Here is an 18,003-nt window from a genome sequence, read left to right on the forward strand (position 1 = left end):
AGAGAGAGAGAGAGAGAGAGAGAGAGAGAGAGAGAGAGAGAGAGAGAGAGAGAGAGAGAGAGAGAGAGAGAGAGAGAGAGAGAGAGAATGGATGGGAGAGGGAGAAGCATAAAAAACATACAATGATTGGGAGGGGGCACTGACCCCCGCACTCTGTGCCACAGAAGAGCTTTTAAACCTCCCAGGCTCTGGGTAATGGATGGTTTCTGCACCCCCCCCGGCTCTGGGTATCAAAGGGAAAGCTTCCCCTTCACACGTCTCCCCTCAAACCACCAGATCCTGGCAGTGTCAGTTCTCGGATGGGGATTTAATGCATCCGAGAAACCCAACACCGCCGGAGGCAAATAAATGAAGTAAAAATAGCACTGAGTGACTCCGAGGCGACACCGTCCGTGAGTCCGGACGCACTCTGGGCGCTGTGAATAACTCCGAGGCGACACTGTCCGTGTGTCCGGACACGCTCTGGGTGCTGTAAATGACTCCGAGGCGACACTGTCCGTGTGTCCGGACGCGCTCTGGGTGCTGTGAGTGACTATGAGGCGGCACTGTCCATGTGTACGGACACGCTGTGGGCGCTGTGAATAACTCCGAGGCGACACTGTCCATGTGTACGGACACGCTGAGGGCGCTGTGAGTGACTCCGAGGCGACACTGTCCGTGTGTCCGGACACGCTCTGGGTGCTGTAAATGACTCCGAGGCGACACTGTCCGTGTGTCCGGACGCGCTCTGGGTGCTGTGAGTGACTATGAAGCGACACTGTCCGTGTGTCCGGACGCGCTCTGGGTGCTGTGAATGACTCTGAGGCCACTCTGTCCGTGTGTCCGGACACGCTGTGGGCGCTGTGAGTGACTATGAGGCGGCACTGTCCATGTGTACGGACACGCTGAGGGCGCTGTGAGTGACTCCGAGGCGACACCGTCCGTGAGTCCGGACGCACTCTGGGCGCTGTGAATAACTCCGAGGCGACACCGTCCGTGAGTCCGGACGCACTCTGGGCGCTGTAAATGACTCCGAGGCGACACTGTCCGTGTGTCCGGACGCGCTCTGGGTGCTGTGAGTGACTATGAGGCGGCACTGTCCATGTGTACGGACACGCTGTGGGCGCTGTGAGTGACTCCGAGGCGACACTGTCCGTGTGTACGGACGCGCTCTGGGTGCTGTGAGTGACTCCGAGGCGACACTGTCCGTGTGTCCGGACACGCTCTGGGTGCTGTAAATGACTCCGAGGCGACACTGTCCGTGTGTCCGGACGCGCTCTGGGTGCTGTGAGTGACTATGAAGCGACACTGTCCGTGTGTCCGGACGCGCTCTGGGTGCTGTGAATGACTCTGAGGCCACTCTGTCCGTGTGTCCGGACACGCTGTGGGCGCTGTGAGTGACTATGAGGCGGCACTGTCCATGTGTACGGACACGCTGAGGGCGCTGTGAGTGACTCCGAGGCGACACCGTCCGTGAGTCCGGACGCACTCTGGGCGCTGTGAATAACTCCGAGGCGACACTGTCCGTGTGTCCGGACGCGCTCTGGGCGCTGTGAATAACTCCGAGGCGACACCGTCCGTGAGTCCGGACGCGCTCTGGGTGCTGTGAGTGACTCCGAGGCGACACTGTCCATGTGTACGGACACGCTGAGGGCGCTGTGAGTGACTCCGAGGCGACACTGTCCGTGTGTACGGACACGCTGAGGGCGCTGTGAGTGACTCCGAGGCGACACTGTCCGTGTGTCCGGACGCGCTCTGGGTGCTGTGAGTGACTCCGAGGCGACACTGTCCGTGTGTCCGGACGCGCTCTGGGTGCTGTGAGTGACTATGAAGCGACACTGTCCGTGTGTCCGGACGCGCTCTGGGTGCTGTGAATGACTCTGAGGCCACTCTGTCCGTGTGTCCGGACACGCTGTGGGCGCTGTGAGTGACTATGAGGCGGCACTGTCCATGTGTACGGACACGCTGAGGGCGCTGTGAGTGACTCCGAGGCGACACCGTCCGTGAGTCCGGACGCACTCTGGGCGCTGTGAATAACTCCGAGGCGACACTGTCCGTGTGTCCGGACGCGCTCTGGGCGCTGTGAATAACTCCGAGGCGACACCGTCCGTGAGTCCGGACGCGCTCTGGGTGCTGTGAGTGACTCCGAGGCGACACTGTCCATGTGTACGGACACGCTGAGGGCGCTGTGAGTGACTCCGAGGCGACACTGTCCGTGTGTACGGACACGCTGAGGGCGCTGTGAGTGACTCCGAGGCGACACTGTCCGTGTGTCCGGACGCGCTCTGGGTGCTGTGAGTGACTATGAGGCGGCACTGTCCATGTGTACGGACACGCTGAGGGCGCTGTGAGTGACTCCGAGGCGACACTGTCCGTGTGTACGGACGCGCTCTGGGTGCTGTGGTTGGTGGATGCTGGTGTTTGATGAGGGTGCAGTGCCAGTGGGCCTGGTAAGCCAAAGGCTGGCATCTTAATGCCCGAGGAAGAGCCAGAACCCAGGGGTCGGGCAAGGCAGAGAGCAAGGGGTCTGATGCACTCAGCACCTTTGTTGTCGCAAACCCAGAGATTCAGTGGGTTTTTCACCACAACGGGGCGCTTTGTGATGTACAAATACTCTTTTGTGAGTTGAAAAAGTATTTCTATTACTCATTCCGAATATAAACCAGGAAGGGCATCCAATATGGGTTTCCTCCTGATTGCCAATGATAGCTCAATGGATTGTTGGCACAATTGCACACACAAGCCATTGATTAGCTACCAATGTCTGAGTCGAGGTGGCATCTGAATCGCAAAGAGGATGCTGTCCGAAGTGTTTCTTTATTTTTAAGAACCTGTTCCCTTTAATGGGCTATCATTTGAATGACGTATATAAAAAAGTGAAGGCTGGAATGCTTTAATCTTAGTCACTGGTAATTACTCGGATCGCACCCAGTCCATCATTATTTTGCCCACTCCGCCACCCCAGTTTAGACCCGGCCATATGCAAATCAGTCTGACCCGGTGCCTCATGGGAACAGTCCAGCCCGAACTGCCAGGCCAGGTCCTCCCTGGACTGGGAAACAGTGGCGCGGCGCCTATGTCTCCCTCTATCGAGGCACCCCCCTCTCCCACCATCCTGCCTCTCTATTGCGCGCCTTGAAGCAAGCCCCTTCTATCCAGACACCCCCTCTCTCCTCTCTCATCTGCTGCCCCCGGTCTCGGCGGACACAATATCCTTCCGAGCTCTGAGGGCTATTTGCAGCCTCTGCCTTTGTTCCCCGTCGAACAATAGAGTCTCCTTCCATCCGTCGCTGCCTCCTGTCCACGCGCAATCTTGGAAATGGAAGGAAACATAAGAAACTGGAGAAGAACGGCTGGTGGGCACCATTCCTGCCGGGGCCTGCCAGGAGAGGGGTAACTGGAGAGAGTACTGGGCTTGTGGACACAAGAACTGCAACACAGGAGTGCGTTGGAAGAGTGAGAGGGGATGAGAAGGAAAAGAGAGAGGGTGATTGAGTGAGATGAGGAAGACGATAAGTACAAGAGAAAAACAGAGAGGAGAGATGCCTGGGAAAGAGTGAGAGAAATGTATGCATAAAGAGAGGGGGTAGGCAGACAGGGGGGAAAAGATGATGGGCAGAGAGAATAAGAGAGGATCACAGATAAAGGATCAGGGTTTAAAAGCAAGAGAGAATGACATACCACAGAGAGAAACAAGGTCAGTGAGTGATAGGAAAGTGAAACAGAGACTTAGAGAGCATGTGAAAAGGCAACAGAAAGAAAGAACCAAACAGGGGAAGAAACGAGGGAGAGGGGAGTGACAGAGGTAGATAGGCAGAAAGGGAAAACCATGCAAGATGGGAAGCCAGGTTAACTGCAAGACAGCAGCACAATCAGAAAAGGCAAAGAAAGCACAAGGGAAAGAAAGGGAGGAAGATGCGATAAGACCAAAATGTATAAAAGCGCATCAAATGCTCTTGGGCTTCTAGGCGCTGTAGTCTTGCTATGTGGCGTGCAAAGAACTGGAAACTCCCAGTGGTGCTATGACTTCCTACAGGGTAAACAACCAGGACTTTAAAGCCTTCCTGTAGGGGGAGTGCAGCTTCAGGCATGTGAGATGACGGGGAAGAGCATTCCAGAGCCCTGCTGCCGCCACTGAGGAACCTCTGCCTCCCATGTCTTCTTCTGAACCCTGGGAACCGTCGCCCAGTTATGATGTGCTGAGCGAAGATTTCTAGTAGGGACATGGCTTTAATTCTAGCTGGACTTACTGCGTAGACAGACTTATGTAGAATAAAGAGTGCCTTGAACATAACGCTCTTCTCTACCGGGACCCGGTGCAGTTCTCGTAGTCCTTTCGACACCGACTGCCACTTCGGAATATCCAAGGTTAGCCTCGCCATTGCATGCTGCACAAGTGGCAGCTTTGCTTGGGTCGTCTTGTTGGTCTCAAGGTAGAGCGCATTACAGTAGTGTATCCTTGAGGAGACCGATGCAAGAACTACATGCTTACGAGCCGGGAGGGCCATTAACGGGAACATTATCCTCAACATTCTAATAGTCTAGAAGCAGCTTGACACTAGACGGTTGACCTGGCGGTCCGGTGACACCTCGCTATCCAGGATGGCACCTAGATTCTTAGCTGTGTCCGCTGGAGTGGGTAAGGTGCCGAGCATGTCTGGCCACCAGTTGCTGTTCCAGATCGTAGTTTGACATCCAAAGAACAGTACCTCCGTCTTGTCTCAGTTTAACTTCCGATAGTTCTTGCCCATCCATAAAGCCACTGCCTTCATACAGTGATTGAAGGTGGCTGCGATGTCCTCCGCGTCTTTAGAAATAGACAATTATCCGGGTGTCATCAGCGTGTGAGACGGCCTTCAGCCCAAATGAGCGTATGAGTTTGCAAGTAAGGAGGCAGAGATTAAATAATGTGGGGCTCAAGGATTGCCCCCTGTGGTACCCCACATGGAAATGAAAAAGGGTCTGATTGAAACTGATTGATGGTCACACTCTAAGATCTGTCAGTAAGGAAAGAGGACAGCAGATTCAGAGCTCTATCACCGATCAGTGGATCGTCTAATGCTCTCCGTCGCAGATACCAAAGCTGGTTCTGTTCCATGTTTACTTCGGAAGCCGTACCGCAATACACCCAGCAGACCCGGTCACTCCTCAAGCCCCATCGGGTGATATACCCTGCTCACACTTTCAGTCGTATGCTTGTTTAAAGGGCCATGTTTTCGGAATTAGTCTGAATATGGTGTAACATGGGGTAGTCTGAATCTCAAGTGGTCGGGAGTTCTAGAGACAGGGGGCAGAGAATCTGCCAAGCTCCTTCCTTTTGACTGAGGGGATAGTAAGAAGATTCAAGTGAGTGGATCTCAAGTTACGGGTAGGTGGTTATTTTTGGATACGAGCTGAAATAAAGGCTGGCCTGCTGCCGTACAGAGATTTATAAACAATGCGGCCAGTCTTGAATATAGTTCTACCGGCAGCAAGTGTACTTTCCGCATCGAGGGGGTGATGTGCCAATCAACCGTCACTTGTCACCCTGGGGGTATACGGGCTCTGTTTCTCCACTGAAGAGCCAGGTTTTGAGTCTTTTTCTGAAGTCTGTCAGCGAGGAGGCTGTACGGAGTTGGAGGGGAAGTTTGTTCCAGGTCTTGGCAGTGAAGTAGGAGAAGGAGCGACCACCGCTGCGACGGATGAGGGTGTGTGTGCGAGGGCGAGTCAAGAGGAGCACAGATGTCTGGAGTCGATGGGTGATGGCCCTAGATCATGGAGGGCTTTGTAGGTGTGCGTGAGGATCTTACGCTGGCATCTCTTCGGGTCGGGAGCCAGTGGAGGTCTCTCAGGCGGGGGCAATGTGGGTTTGTTTGGGGAGGTCCAGGATGAGTCTGGCTGCGGCGTTCTGTATGGTCTGGAGTCTTCTGAGGCGCTGGGTAGACATGCCAGCACAGAAAGCGTTGCCGCAGTCAAGGCGGCTGGTGAGAGGGCCTGAGTTATAGTTTTCCTGTTGTTGGTTGGGATCCACCTGAAGGTTCTGCGGAGCATGCGAAGTGTGCGGAAGCAGGAGGAGGGGACTGCGTTGACTTGTCATTCTATGCTTGGTTGGCTGTCGAGGTTGCATGCATGGTTGGTCGGTGTGGGTCTGAGTTCTGCAGGCCAACAAATGTGGTCCCATGCACAGTGTGTTCTTCCCGAAGATCTTTACTTCAGTTTTGTCGGAGATGAGTTGGAGGGAGTTGTCTCTCATCCATTTGACTACGTTAGTCATGCTGTTGCTGAAGTTGGTTTTGACGTTGGGGGGTCCTCGGTGGACAAGAGGATCAGTTGAGTGTCGCGGCAGTTTCTGGACTGTTGGTGGATCAGCCTGGATGCCTTGTTTTGTTGTAGTCTACAGTTGAGGCCCTTGGGAAGACCCAGGTAGAGTGAGGTTGGATAGTTGAGATGACTAATGCGATAATGACCTGGATGAGAGCGTCAAACACAAGAAATGTACCTATCTTTCTGATTTTGCAAAGCTGCAAAAAGCAGGATGATAATTGGGGTTTCAATGATAGGTTTTTATTTTAACTAAGCTCTGGGGCGAGGGCAGGGAAGTGCCCATCGCAGCAGGCTAGAATGTGGAGATCTACAAGTCGTGTTTGCTACTTGTTAAGACAATCTCCGTCTTACCAAAATTTAATTTGAGTTGATTACTGTTCATTCAGTCGCAGATGAATGACATCGTATTTTGGACGGTTACTTTGGACTCCAGTGAGTTATTGATACCAAAGAGCAATTACATATCACCCACATAGTTGTAAATTCTAACCTTCATATATTTTTTTTTTCCTTCAAGGGATGCACCAGGGGAGGCATGTACCAATTGAAACAATGGGGGGGGGACAGAGAGGGCCCTTAGGGTACTCCGCAGGTAAGTCGAACCTTGGGAGGGCTGAATGGGAATAGCCAGACGGACAGGAAGCCGTCCCTCAAGAAGGAGAAAATCCAATCAAGCGCTGTGCCCTGGAGGCCGGCGGCTCGGACACTGTCCACGCATGCGCGACCATGTCAAAGGCTGCTGAGAGATCAAGAAGAGCCAGCGCCTGAGTGGTATCCCTGCCTGCTTCGTTACGCAAGTCATCCACGGCTGAGAGGATGACCGCTTCAGTAGAGAGGGCTGGCCGGAAACCTGCCTGATGGGGCTCGAGGAAATTGGTTTCCTCTAAGAAGGAGCATAAGCCACTGGCGACATGTGCCTCTAAAACCTTTGCTAGATAAGGTAGCAGGGATATAGGGCAATCGTTTTTCAAGGTAAGTGGGTCATCACCGGCTTTCTTTACTAATGGAACCACTATCGCCTCTGTAAAGGAGCTGGGGACGATACCACGCTCAAGGGCTGGGTAAGGAGGGATGTGACTGAGTCAGGGAAGAGGCAAAAGACTTCTTTGAGAACCTTAGGGGGACAGGTGTCATTGGGGGAGCCCGATTTCCCTTTAGTCAGCAGGTCCACGAGGTGCACCCTGCTGATCGCGGGCAGCTCAGACATTAAGAATGGATTCCTGTCCCCAATAGGTGTTGCCGAGGGGAAGGAACCTGAGGGAATACTGTCTTTGATCATCTTATCAGTGAAGAAAGAATAGCGGGCGTCACATACGGTCTAAGGCGGCCGATCATTGTAATCTCTCTGTTGGAGTTTGATAATTGTGACACAATTTCAAAAATTTCCTTAGACTTATTTGTTGAGTTTTTAATTTTATCCGAGAAGGCAGATTTCACATGTATGATTAATTTTTTGAGATGTATCAAATAAACTTCTTTTTTGTCACATGAACAGTAATTTCGCCATTTGCGTTCAGCTGGCGGAGTGCAAGTTTTGCTGGTTTTAAATCTGAAAAACATTTCGACGCATCGTGGTGCCCGCCAAGTCTAGTGTGTTAGAGGGGGCATGCGTATTACTGGCTTCTGTTAACCAGGTAGCGGTGCCTTTCTCGTGTCGGTCTTTACTGGCATTTGTGTTAGGTAAAGAAGTAGCCAGTGAGTTGCAGAAGGACTCGATATTGACTCGGGCCCAAATTCTTTCGCTGGGAGGGGGTTTGAAAGGACCAGACCAACAAGTGAGAATTTAATTATGGTCTGACCATACGTAGGGCATGACCGTGAGGTTAGATACAGATAGAATAGTGAACCAGACCTGATCTAATGTATGGCCTTTGGTATAGGTGGTTAAGAGCACATGTTGTTTGGAATTCAAACTACTGACCAGGTCAGTTAGATCCGTGGATGATTGCCCGCCCGTTTCCTCGTTTGCCAAGCAGTTGGTACATAAATCTCTCAATAAAAGCTTGGACTTTCCCCTTAACCCAATATGGTGAGGCTTGAGCTAGAATAGTGATGGAGGCCTTCACATAATGGGCAAGAAGCAAGCACATCGCAGAAGCCTTCTTATAATGGGCAAGAAGCGAGGGCATTGCAGACGCCTTCGTATAATGGGCAAGAAGCGAGCACATCCCAGAAGCCTTCTTATGATGGGCAAGAAGCGAGCTCATCGCAGAAGCCTTCTTATAATGGGCAAGAAGCGAGCACATCGCAGGCGCCTTCTTATAATGGGCAAGAAGCGAGGGCATCGTAGACGCATTCATATAATGGGCAAGAAGCGAGCACATCCCAGAAGCCTTCTTATAATGGGCAAGAAGCGAGCTCATCGCAGACGCCTTCTTATAATGGGCAAGAAGCGAGCTCATCGCAGACGCCTTCTTATAATGGGCAAGAAGCGAGCACATCCCAGAAGCCTTCTTATAATGGGCAAGAAGCGAGGGCATTGTAGACGCATTCATATAATGGGCAAGAAGCGAGCACATCCCAGAAGCCTTCTTATAATGGGCAAGAAGCGAGCTCATCGTAGACGCCTTCTTATAATGGGCAAGAAGCGAGCTCATCGCAGACGCCTTCTTATAATGGGCAAGAAGCGAGCTCATCGCAGACGCCTTCTTATAATGGTCAAGAAGCGAGCTCATCGCAGACGCCTTCATATAATGGGCAAGAAGCGAGCTCATCGCAGACGCCTTCTTATAATGGTCAAGAAGCGAGGGCATCGCAGACGCCTTCTTATAATGGGCAAGAAGCGAGCACATCCCAGAAGCCTTCTTATAATGGGCAAGAAGCGAGCTCATCGCAGACGCCTTCTGATAATGGGCAAGAAGCGAGCACATCCCAGAAGCCTTCTTATAATGGGCAAGAAGCGAGCTCATCGCAGACGCCTTCTGATAATGGGCAAGAAGCGAGCGCATCCCAGAAGCCTTCTTATAATGGGCAAGAAGCGAGCTCATCGCAGAAGCCTTCTTATAATGGGCAAGAAGAGAGGGCATCGCAGAAGCCTTCTTATAATGGGCAAGAAGCGAGCACATCCCAGAAGCCTTCCTATAATGGGCAAGAAGCGAGCTCATCGCAGAAGCCTTCTTATAATGGGCAAGAAGCGAGGGCATCGCAGAAGCCTTCTTATAATGGGCAAGAAGCGAGCTCATCGCAGACGCCTTCTTATAATGGGCAAGAAGCGAGCACATCCCAGAAGCCTTCTTATAATGGGCAAGAAGCGAGCTCATTGTAGACGCCTTCTTATAATGGGCAAGAAGCGAGCACATCCCAGAAGCCTTCTTATAATGGGCAAGAAGCGAGCGCATCCCAGATGCCTTCGTGAATCTGGGCCCTCGTTTTGTGGGAGGGGCCAGGACAAAGAGCCGAATTTCCACTTATGCACATATGAGAGCCAAGTGTACACCCGGAGGTGCCGACATCGCTGGAGAGAAGCACCGGGTACCATAGCACACATGCGAGGACAGCGTGTATTGGGAGAAGAAAACACGGATGAAGATACATGTTGGAAAGGAGAGGCGAGAGGAGCGAGCTGGTGCAACATTACCTCAAAGGATGCGGTGCAAGCAAACAGCAAGGCAACTTTTTAATGAAACGAAGGCCCTACCCATGACGTGGTCTTGACATGGCCGGACTAGAGGGTCCCGATATGACGGTATCAAAGGCAGCCTCTTAATCTAGAACAAGGAATGCGCTTTACTCTAAACAGAAAAATCATTATAAAGGAACTGAAATCCACTAGCCACACATTCAACATGTTTTCCAGCTCCTGACCTTCTCTAAATGAGGGTGTCTGTGTTTGTCTATACAATGGATCCAAAAACCATCTCCTCTGGCAAAACCTACCGGTTTTGTCCAACAAGATAAAAACAGAGAAAACCACTAATTGCGTCCAAAGGGAGAAAAAGAAACATTTTTAAGTGTTTCTTACTCGACTGGACCAGCTAAGTCCTCAAGTTCAAAATGTCTGCTTTTTTTAACTCACCAAGATATCTTGCCTCTTTTATCACTGATTTCCAGTAATACCCCCCTCACTGCAGAACCCAATGTCAGAGAAAAACAATCTAATGATATTGCATGAGGTGTGTGGAATTGAGAGTTTCTGGCTGACATCCTAGTAGGTCATTCAAGATACACAAATGGTTGTAGCTCACATTTCAATTTCCAGAAAACAAATGCCCTCCTCGAATCAGGCCCATGACGTGAATCTACAGTAAGATTCATGCCGTGAAGCCTCTGGTGGAGTCAAGCCTAGATGCTGGTCTGTGCTACCTGAAGGTCAGCAAAGGGCACCGGCACTTCAAAGAGGCCTTACGTGCCACCTCCATTTGTGAACAGAACACTAGGGGTGGGGCCTCGGCTCATCCAAGGCGCCTTACCCCTCTAGGCTCTATCTGTAGTGTTCTGCATGAAACTTCTTCTCAATGAGTGATAAAGGAACAGTGAAGGAAGTGGGGAGAGAGGGAGGCAACAGAAAGAGGGGGTCAGTGAGATTGATATATAAGGATACCCCCGGTCCTCTATGCCCTCTAAGAGCATGACGGGAATACCCGCCGAGGTGCCTGTGTACCTGCACTGCTGGGGCAGCATCTTCACATTTAGAGGACATAGATAGCCTTGTCCCCAAGGGTAACCCCCCATACAGCAGGACAGAGTGGTGGGATTGTAAGGAGAAGATGCCAGATCTGGGGTGAGCTGACTAGAGCTCGAATCAGTGCAAAAGGCGGCTGTGCATGCAAGGGAACGCTTGCATCGGAGAGCTCCCTCCAGAACACATGGGGAACCTTCGCTTGCATTACCTACAGGGGAACTTTGCTTTTGGACTAAATAACTGAAGCAACAACAGGATGCACCCTGCCCCACGTCTACTCACCACAGATAAACTCTCCAGTCCATTCACAGATGCTGTAAGCTTGTTCGAAGGATGTGAGAAGTCACAGCAGTCATGCATATCAGACATGCTTCCAGACATGCAGGCCCATGACCCAGGTGTGCATGGGTACCCTGCCCACGCACTGCCCTCCTGCGGATGGGCACCCTGTCGCGCATCACCCTCCAGTGCATGGGCACCCTGTCCGTGCACCTCCCTGCATGGACACCCTGCCCGCGTGCCACCTTGCATGGGCACCCTGTCCGTGCACCTCCCTGCATGGGCACCCTGCCCGCGTGCCACCTTGCATGGGCACCCGCCCTCCTGTGCATGCACTCGGTGTAGCGTCCATTGAGTGATACATGAAGACTCCTAGAGTCTGGAGTGTGCTGCTATGGAACAGTTCACCAGAAGCTAAACCACAGGGTGCCTGACCCATCCCAGGATCTCATTACGGGAATATCCACAAACTGATGCCATGCTGTCACCAGCCGCCTTGCCAATGCCCCTTTTATCCCAGCATGCCTCATGCAGGTCCCTCCAGCACATCCTGCATGGCCAGGAGCCATAGGAGAAGGAGGGTCTGCTTTCTTACTAGGAATAGATCTACTTGTGAATTCTATCAATGGGAACATGTTGCCCTGCCAGGGTTTATGGAGAGAGACAGCCCTTTTCAATGCCTGCATGCACCACCCCAGAATGCCTTCAGCTATCACGGCTGGGTTGGCAATGCCCCTGAATGTACACACTGCACCATGAGGAGACACAGTGATTGTTATGTTTGTGTGTACAAAGTCACAGGGAACAACTGGCGAACAGAAACACACATTATCTGCAGGCTCTAGGAAACCTCTGCGAAATAACGGAAACTAAACTAGGCTGCCACGCTTCCTTCTTTATGAAAGCACACACCTTGTCTTTAGGTAGCATGTGAGGCCTCCAGGGTTGGACTGGCCTGTCGGGCACTCTTGCACTGCCCAGAGGGCAGGCTTGAAAGGACCAGTGTGTAGAACTGTGCGTCATATGGGTCAGATCTGAAAATGGCAACCCTGACTGCAGGTGGCACCTGAGAGCTTTGTTTACTGTTGGCATCTCCTATCAGGGGGCAGTCCTTCCTCCAGGTGGAACATGGTCTCTTGCCCCTTACAGGCCCCTTGGTAGTATTATTCTTAGAGGGCACAGCAGTGCTTAATTTGAGCCAGTGGCTTCTGGTGCTTGGCACCAACACTTAATTCTCTACACCAGCACTTATGAAAGTCCACCACATGGTGGTGCTTTCTATCTTATTTTGAGATGAGCACAACAACAGTTGGTTATTAAAACAATATATGTGAAATATGAATAATAGCTGCTCTCAACATCATGTTTATATCTTTAGGTGGCCTGGAATAGTCTGAATTGTGACACTTGTAGGGTGTGATGGTTAGTAGTTGTCTACGCGCTGTCATTGGCCACGCGTGGTATCATCTACAGTGGCCTCTTGAGAAGGGCCCTGGCACTTACTGTTATACAAATTAAACACTGAGTGTGGCAGCACCATCTGGGGCCTATGGGCAGTGTCACAAGCCCTGGACACTGATAGAACATTGTGCGCGCCAGTAAGTGACCGTTTGTGGAGGGACGTGGATGGCGGTGGGACACACGGAAATGTAACAGCAGCACCCAAGATTCAATGCACCTCACAACACCCAGCATGCGTCGGGCTGAGGCCTGCACAGGCAGAGTCTAGACCGAGAAGTGAAAGTGGTGTGGGTGTGCAGACATGCATGGCTGGAGTGTGCTTCCTGACCAAGAGACACACTGGCAGCTGTCCTCCCCCAAGTGCAGACAGACACCCAACACATGCAGTGCCACACAGGCACCCTGATCCCAACAGGCCCCAGAATCTGCCAGGAAATGAAAACATTACCCTTTAAAGAGCTCCTTTCAGGGGCTGAATAACTTCCTGTCTGGCTGTGTGATTGTTAGGAGGACAAGGAACAGAGGCAGGAATTAGACAGTGAGAGACAGACTCAGAGAAACCGAAAGAGAGAAAGGAAGTGAGAGAGGAGAGATAAAAAACAAGACAGTAGAAAGATAGACAGGAAAGAGTGAAACGAGAGAGACTAGCACAACAAAGACTAACTCTGAGAGGTGGTGTGATATGTAAACTATGAACCACCAGCCTGGTGATGGCTTGGGAGAAGGGAAGTTCACACGAAGAGCTGGGTGAATGTGATGGCGCTGCTGCACCTGGGTACGATCTGGCGCTTGGGGAGAGTTTAGAAGAAAGGGCGAGTTTTGAGCTTTTCCCGACCCCGGGCAGGAGTGGAGCAGGAGTGGAGCAGGAGTGGCGCAGGAGTGGAGCAGGAGTGGAGCAGGAGTGGCGCAGGAGTGGAGCAGGAGTGGAGCAGGAGTGGCGCAGGAGTGGCGCAGGAGTGGAGCAGGAGTGGCGCAGGAGTGGCGCAGGAGTGGCGCAGGAGTGGCGCAGGAGTGGCGCAGGAGTGGCGCAGGAGTGGCGCAGGAGTGGAGCAGGAGTGGCGCAGGAGTGGCGCAGGTTGACGCATTGAGTAGACCATTGAGAAATGTTTGTTTCTTTTTTGCATAGTTTCTGGAATTTCATGTTATGCAAAATTCCCGAAATTACACCACGTCCTGTAATTTGAAGTCAGTTCAGGTAGAAATCCTATTATGGAAGCACCGGAACAAAATGAGTGAATAGACGCGAGCGAGTGTTGTTCACGCCCTGCACTCTGAAATAAAGCGCTAAGGGACAAGTTTGCCATTTCGCATAACTTCTCTGAAATATCGCCTAATTACGCAAAAGGAAATAACACTCACTTTGCACACTCGTAGCATTAAGGTACCATAACCGGTTTTAAAGCGGGGGTCCCTGGGCGCCAGTGTGTGCCCACCATAGTCATTTTCTTTTGGGTATTTTCTCTGGCATGGATCTCCGAGGGCATTGGCTTGGCTCACCTGGCGAGGAGGTCCTACAGGTATTAAGGACCATTCCAGCTGAGATCCGAGGAGGGGACCCTTGTAGCTTTTCGGTTGAAGTAGAATTGGATGTTATAGGCACATATATGTTCTTGATGCCAGATGTGCTGAGGAGTGTGGCCTGTGATCCAAGTTGTTTACTGACATCGAATAGAGATGAGTCAGAGATCTGGAGATGAAAAGGTGCTGTGGAGTCCGCAGACAAATCTAGCAATACCTGGAGTGATTTTCCTGGAATTTACAGTCAGTGTTTAATTTCAGCCAGTGCTTTCCGGTTCCCAGCACCGGCAGTTCATTATCAACACTGGCACTTTCTGCAGTCTGCCACATGGTGGCGCAGTTTATCTAATTTAGAGATGAGCACAACAACAGTAGTTTATCAATTCAACATACATTAAAAATGACTAATTCCTGCCGCCAAAGCCATTCTTTTAGCTTTCAGGGACTGGAATAAGGCAAGATAGTCACACTTGTGGCAGTGTGATGGTCAGTAGTTGTGCTTGTGGTGTCGCTGTCAGGGACCTCCCGATGAGGACCCTGGAACTTTTTATTCCTTTTTAGAAATTAAGCACAAATCAGAGTAGATTTCCTGCTACAAACCGGTCAGAATCCAAACTGAAGCTGATGTTTCCATCTCTCTGTAGAGACGAGCGGCCATGATCTTTTCAAAGGTGGAATCTGGGTCACAGATGATGCAAGCGGCACAGTGACGCGGGTGATGTCCATCCGCAGGTGGATGAGACGGGTCTTTCAAGGGTGTTGGGAATATGTTTTTGAGTTACGACTTATGAATGTTAGATAAAGAGGGAGGGGTAGTCAGGAGCTCGAGAAAGAAAAACAAAAAAAGAAAGCTGGAAAGAAGGAATGTGGTGAGGAAAAGGGAACACAAATAAAAGCAGGTGAGACAAAAATACAATTTTAAAGATGTGAGAGAGAATAAAAAAGGCAGGGGTTAGTAAGTGAAATAGGCAACAGAAATAAAGAGATTAGGAAAAGGGGAGGGTAGCCAGAGGCAGGAAGATTACAGGGGGCTGTGAAGAGAGGTGCAAACAAGGAGGAGTTATGAAAAAAGAAGAGCGAAGGGGAGTAAGAGGGACTGAGACAAAGTGGGGGCAGAGAATGGAGAGGAGGAGGTGAAGAGACCTACAAAGACAGAGTGATACATTCAAGAGAGAGAGAGACATACGCCTGTCTGGGACAGAGATAGTATGAAAGAGAGTGGCAGGAGAGAGAGCGGGGAGTGAGACAGAGGGTGAGACCGGTAGTACACAGGAGAGACAACGAGCGGGTCAGGGAGGGGGGTGGAGCGAGAGAGAGAGCGAGAGAGAGCAGGGCCGTTTCTAGGTGTTTTGCCGCCCTAGGCGAGAATTGAAAAATGCCACCCCGTTCCTTTAACTACCATCACTCTCTACCCCTGTCATCCAGGCCTCTGCAGTTTCTCACTCTCTATACACTTTTATTCTTTCTCTTCTAACAAAATCGTTTAGCACTCTTTGAGAACTTCAACTGCCAGTTACAGTGGCAACTCTGCTCATTTTGCTGCAGAGTAGACTGGCCCATCCCTATACCAGGTTTGCATCTCATCATCTTCCATCTCATCAAAGGGTGAGCTCAGGAGCCTCTCTGACCTCACTCGGTCCTGAGACATGATGTGAGAGGGTACAGAGAAAAATCTAGAAGTGAAAAACTGAACTCTGCGCAGTGAAGATAGACAGATGTCAGCTTTCAGTTACCTGCCTCAGAGCCTGAGCCTGGAAGTAACTGCATGCTGCATGAGGGTCCATGCAACAGCAGCTGAGGAGCAGTAGTGGATTGATGCTGGCAGCTGAAGCCAGGAAAGTTGGAAAAAAACTGTATCTGTCTGTGTGAACATGTGAGCACGTGTGTTTGTAAGTGGAAATGACACATTTCTGGCAATGGCATATGTAAGGTAATTCTTGGCAAAATTCTGGCACTGGCATACTAGATGTAATTGTTAACATAAGGGAATACACCCAATTCATACTAGGTGCACCAATTGACATACACAGTGTGTCCACTGCATAATTTGAATAAATGGGGTCCACGCCTGGGGAGCGTCAGGCTGCACTGGCTAGGCACACCAATGACTATTGAGCCAATCAGTGTAAAATGTGACCCCATATCATTCAAAATGTTCCCAGTGAAGAATCTCCCTGAGCCCTTATAGCAGACGTCTATGAATATGACTGAAACCTGCACTGCTAGCATTGATGCTGTTCCTGATCGCTGTGCCTTTCGTAAATAGTTGTGCCTTTTCATGTGGTGCTATAGCTGGTATTAAGGCAGTAACTGGACATTGGGGCTGTAATTGGACAGCATAGCACGGTCATCTGGAAAATTATATATGCCCATAGGTATATGATAGCCACATCCTTATTATAATTGCAGATCTGTTGGAATATGTATAATAACTCAAACAGACTTGTACCTCCTTTAGCATTTTTGTAATTTGATTGACCAGGGATTTAATGCTGTTCTTCAGACCATAAGTTGCCGCTTATTGCTCACCTGCTGCTGAGCCAACATATGCCAGGTCTGATTAATATTTTATGCAGAGGTTAGTAGGGAGGTCGTCGAGGCGCTGGGTGTTTATTAAAGAAGGCCATGGCTCCTTAGCCCAAGCGGGTACATTTTAATTGAAGCGGAACACAAAGTACCGAGTTCAGTTGTCACTTCCCTAGGGCCCTGCAAATAGAATTTGAAGGCATTCTCTTTAGTGAATCCAACACTGTCTTGATACGGCACCTTTAGTTCCCTCCTGGGAACACTGTTATTTTTTTTCCGATTTCCTCCACTGGAGTCGACTGCCCCCAAATAGCAGCGTTTATTCGGAGTGTCAGAGCTGTGTCTGTGATGAGCCTGCCCATAATTCCCGATCCGCCAAAGATAAACAACAGCAACACAAATGGATTGTTTATCTCCTTTTACTTTAGAAACATCTTTGCGGTGACAAGACGGGCTGCGTTTAACTTTCTCCTTAACGGCATCCCTAAGCTGTTGCAAGAAAGTGACAGCCAGGCGATCTCAAACGCCTGTTTTTTGCCGCCCTCCCCCTTTTGCCGCCCTAGGCGGCCGCCTAGTCTTGCCTAATGGCAGAAACGGCCCTGAGAGAGAGAGAGAGAGAGAGCCCACCGGATAGGGAGGGAGACATGGCGGGCCCGCTCGAGAGAGGCCGAGACGGAAGCGGCGCCGACACAAACAACAACACACACCGTCTATTAATACAACCGCTCAAGTGTGCGCTTCATCACCAGACTGGGGGCCATTTATTAATGAGCGGCGGAAGGAGAGTGGGGGGGGGGGCAGTTGGGGGGCTGCTCTTGAGCAGATACTGATGAATCCTGCGAGCTCTTACAAGGGTATATGTCCCGGGGGGCCGCTCCAGACTCTCTGGGGCGGCATTAAATGCACCACCCTCCAGCTGGGCACGGGGGAGAGGAAGGCCCAAGGAGGGGGGAGCCGCCTGGCTGCAGCTGGGCAGGGGGGGGGGGGGGGGGAGAGCTCCAAGAGTGGGGGGAGCCGCCTGGGTGCAGGGGAAGGAACGACACACCTTAAGCAGGCTGCAGGAAATAAAGTTCGCTGTGTGCTTTAAGGCACCGTTGGTGGTGTCTTTTGAAAGGTGAGTGTGTAGCTGTGACAAGGAGGTTCGGATGGTTGAGGTGCCCATGCCTTGGCACAGGCACTTTAAACCCATCTCCAGATTCTTGAGGATACCCGAGCCGGACACGTGCCCACCAGGTGAGGGGGCACCCGATGGAGGTGCATGTGGCTGGCAAGGTCTGGCCTCAGAGGCCGAGTGCGGCTGGTACTAGACCAGGGTA

The 18,003-nt window shown here is 51.2% G+C and overlaps 1 protein-coding gene across 1 annotated transcript in view; it reads right to left on the reverse strand.

Annotated features, from left to right (window-relative positions):
- Positions 1-18,003, reverse strand: part of HCN2 (hyperpolarization activated cyclic nucleotide gated potassium and sodium channel 2) — a 265,315-nt gene that overhangs the window by 136,269 nt on the left and 111,043 nt on the right. The window lies entirely within an intron of this gene.

Source organism: Triturus cristatus, chromosome 12 (genome assembly GCF_964204655.1).
Source record: "Triturus cristatus chromosome 12, aTriCri1.1, whole genome shotgun sequence".
Lineage (NCBI taxonomy): Eukaryota > Metazoa > Chordata > Amphibia > Caudata > Salamandridae > Triturus > Triturus cristatus.